The sequence below is a fragment of the Triticum dicoccoides genome, chromosome 1A (genome assembly GCF_002162155.2).
Source record: "Triticum dicoccoides isolate Atlit2015 ecotype Zavitan chromosome 1A, WEW_v2.0, whole genome shotgun sequence".
Taxonomy (NCBI): domain Eukaryota; kingdom Viridiplantae; phylum Streptophyta; class Magnoliopsida; order Poales; family Poaceae; genus Triticum; species Triticum dicoccoides.
The window spans coordinates 562,559,198-562,563,156 of NC_041380.1; the positions used below are offsets into that span (position 1 = coordinate 562,559,198).

The 3,959-nt window shown below is 45.8% G+C and overlaps 1 long non-coding RNA gene across 1 annotated transcript; it reads right to left on the reverse strand.

Annotated features, from left to right (window-relative positions):
- Positions 1–421: 421 nt before the first annotated feature.
- LOC119290495 lies at positions 422–3,346 on the reverse strand. Its single transcript, XR_005141928.1, has 2 exons — positions 2,452–3,346; positions 422–1,712 (listed from the first exon to the last, which is right to left on the reverse strand). It is a non-coding gene; the product is annotated as an uncharacterized LOC119290495 (long non-coding RNA).
- Positions 3,347–3,959: the final 613 nt, after the last annotated feature.

Below are 3,959 nucleotides of genomic sequence, written 5' to 3' on the forward strand. Positions count from 1 at the left end.
TCTATCGATGTTGCTCCATCCACACAGCGCCGCCTTAACCTGCTCCACCGAAATCACAACATCCTCACCGACTCCTAGGACGAAGCCAAGGCCTACTCGATGCCACCAACACTACAGGAATCAGGAACTTTGCCATATGCCATGGCGAACTACAAAGGCATGCCTTGCAAACAGCAAAGGCCTTTGCCGTCAGCCAGCAGACGACAAAACGTCTGGCTAAACGAGCTACGGCAAAGATGCAAAGGCCTTTGCCGTCAGCCAGCGGACGGCAAAGGGCATGGCTCTTTGCCATCTGCTGGCAGATGGCGAAGAGCCTATATTGCCCCATTTAATTATGTTTTTCTTATATAAATTCATTTTCATAGAAAATCAAACATATATAGCATATCCAACACATATTACCAATAGTCATGAACACATATATATCCAACACATGTTACCAATAGTAGCAAGTTTCATCCATATATATACATAGTTTCATCAATATTACACAATTTCATGGATAGGTAGCAAGTTTCACAAAGTCAAAACTATCTTATTACTAAGATCTTTTCTGGATCTTCTTCTTTTCGTCCAACCTGCATAACAAAAACACTAAGAAAAAGAGAATGGGTTAGGAGTAGAAATGTAGCATTTCACTTGGTGAAATGCAATGCTGTAGGAGCCAGCACTTGAGATAAAGACAATCTTAAATTAGTGTAAAGATATGACCTTTTAACTCAGCATTTGTTTGCACGGCATATCCACAAGACAAAAATAGTGTAGGGCTTTTAGAGCAGAATTATATCAGAAACAGTTAGCATACCATCACACTGATAAGAACCGCCAGCATGGCTGGTTTTTACCACTGAGCATTTGAGACAAATTGAAGATTCCGTGTGTATGCAATACCGAGACCCCTAAGACAACTATTTACACAGGACCAAACTGACAAAATAGACACAACAATGTGGAAAATGGAAAAATCAGATAAGGAGTTACAAAGATAAACCAAGCTATATATTTTTTAGATTGTTCAAGATGTATTAGTGAGTAAAATATAGTGCATTTAAATTGCGAGCACAGAGGCAGGAAGCAATGCATGCACCCACAGGTTTAAGATTGTGCCTTCATTTCATATAAAAATATATGTTCATTTGATGGTATAAATCATGCTCTTTATATCCGGACGGTCCAATGATTTAATTAATTATTTTTGGATTATTTGGCATACTGCTGTAACTACACTAAACCAATTGAGACGCAAATACAAAACTCTCAAGGCATACGCAAAAGTCGCAACTAAACTAATATCGAGATGACACATATAATCAGTACTACTATATGGTAGAAGGGGGGAAACTGAAGGCAATGCTCTAAGAGGAACTTTTTTTTTTGCGTGTAATAACCTCCTTGTGAAAATATGTGGAGTCACCATTTAAGTTGATTTCTCCAAACTACTCCAATCCTTTCAGATCAGTTACATCAGCATAAATGAACTGGCTCATATAAACTAATAATACTTGCCAGCCAACGCCAATGGGTATTACAGAACTGAACACCAATAAAATAGTAGAGGGTGTTAAAATTACCTACTCATTAGAAGAATTGTGATGTCAACCATAGCAGAACCATTTGTAGAACCACTAAATACATAAAACCAAGTCCCACTGTCCAAATTAAAATATGAGGCGTCAGGTCGATCTTACTGAACAAAAATCCACATGAGGCACCTGCAAGTCACTCCACTCTTGTTATCATGTACAGTTCAACAAACACAATGACATAAGCACATCTTTTTCAAACAGGAAAATAGAGGGCTGAATTGTGGAGAGCAAAAGGGTGGCCTTGAAACTGATTGAACTAAAGGGTAGAGTTAGTATTATCAAGGACAAAACCAAAAACAATCCCAGTTCTAACACATGACATACACAACGTACAGACAAAAAGGGCCATATAAAATGTCTACTTGTTCTAGTGGCCAACACATGGTAACAGGCAAAAACATCCACAAAGTCTCTCCTAAACCTCATAGCATTCATTGATAGTTGTCTTGTCAGGTGTGTTCTACTTGTTCATGTAGCAGTGCTACTGCAGAAATTACATGGTGCCTCTGGAGGAGATGCAGACCAATCCGATACACGCATGGTGAGGCGGCAACAATGTTGATATATAGACATATAAGACCAAGTTTGTTTTTTCAGGAATTAGGGATCAAACTGATTCATTGGAATTTCTGTGAAGAATTCAATGGGCTGCATAATACAGCAAAGGTTCAATCGTATAATAGGTTACTTCCCCATGCTGTGAGGTAGGAACGACCGGCAACAGACTCAAACGATCTTGGAGAGGTAAATCAAGGCGCTATCAGTCTGCCATTATGCCACTCTGTATATAGTCTCAAGGCCTCAACATATGTATTATACAGACCACACATATACGCTGGAAAAGAGGAAGGAGACGCTGACATACATGTCTGAATGTGAACACCAGTCTTTCTTGGAAGGCACCAATGTAGCGCTTATGCCGTCACGATTGCTTGCATCCATATGGAAAAAGAGAAAAAACTAAAGATGAGAAACACCGGAGTATACGGAGGACTACTGATTGGGAGGAAATATAAACTTTTATGCAGCCATTAATCTAATCCAATCTTCAACTTTTATGCAGCAGCAGTACTAATTTAGCTAGAAAATCTGATGAATATCAGAATATAGTTTCTAGTCGGTGGCAATAGGATAGATCCGTGCATGTGTACATAAAGCATCCAGCGATGCGAAATTGATGGGATCATGGGAGCCATCTGCTCTAACAAAACAATACACATGGCGGCAATTAACCATAGCTGTACGTCCTAGCTACTCTAGCAAATACTCCTACTCTATTGCAATACAGAAGAACATTGTGCTGCTGTAGTAGGTAGAGGAGTAGGAACAACATGCTGCCTGTGGGAAACTGATCCCAGGACGAACCTGGTGGCCGATGGGCTTGGCCGGCGCTGCTCCGGCGAGGGGCGTCACTCCGGCGAGGAGGAGGCCCGTGCGGCGAGGAGGAGGCCGGATCCGGAGTGGCCGGACCTCCCGTGGCCGGATCCGGGCGCGAGGCAGCGTGGTGCGGCGGCGACGACGTGGGGACGCGGGCGGGGCGCAGAGAAGCTCGGTGCTCGGCTCCCATGGTAGCGGCGGATCTCAAGGTCGGGGTGACCGGCGACGAGGCTTCCGCGGCGGTGCGGCGAGCTTGTGGGGAGGTGGCGGCGCACGACGCGGCGCAGGCGGCAGTGCGAGGCGGCAGGGCTCCTAGGGCCCGGTGAGGTGGCGGCGCGCACCGGCGGGTGGAGGCGAGGTGGCGCAGCGGCGCGGGGTCGAGGGAGGCGGGGTCGGGCAGCTCGGCTGTGGGGCAGGGACGGAGAGAGAGGGGATAGAGATAAAGGAGGTGGGGCAACGGTTTTTTTTTACCCGCAAAAAAAAAGATAGCCCCCTCTTTACCGTCTGCCAGCACACAGCAAAGAAATGACAGATGGAAAAGACCTTCTTCACCGTCTACCAGTTCTTTGCCGTCTACTAGTTCTTTGACGTCTGTTGTTTGGTAGCTGATGGCAAAGACCTTTGCTATCCACAAGCAGATGACAAAGAACTAGCAGACGACAAATTCCCTGATTCAAGTAGTGCAAAGAGGTTGTACACTCATCGCATCGCACCTTCTCCTTAACTCGACCTCCCGGCGCCGACAGTGCTCCATCCCGCACCCCCATGGCACGGCTACCTCGAAGCCGGCGCCGCGGGCGACATTTCCACGGCGGCTCTCCACCAGTGTGAGGCCCCTTCGGCGGCGGTCGTACCAGCCGGATCTGCTGCTGCTGCTCCAGCTCTTACTCGCTCGCTCGCGCTGCTGCTGCTGATCTCCCCCTCGCTCGTGCTGCTGCTCTACTTCGATTTAGCTACACTTCAGTCGACTGAATCGACTTTTGGGTCAGTTGATTT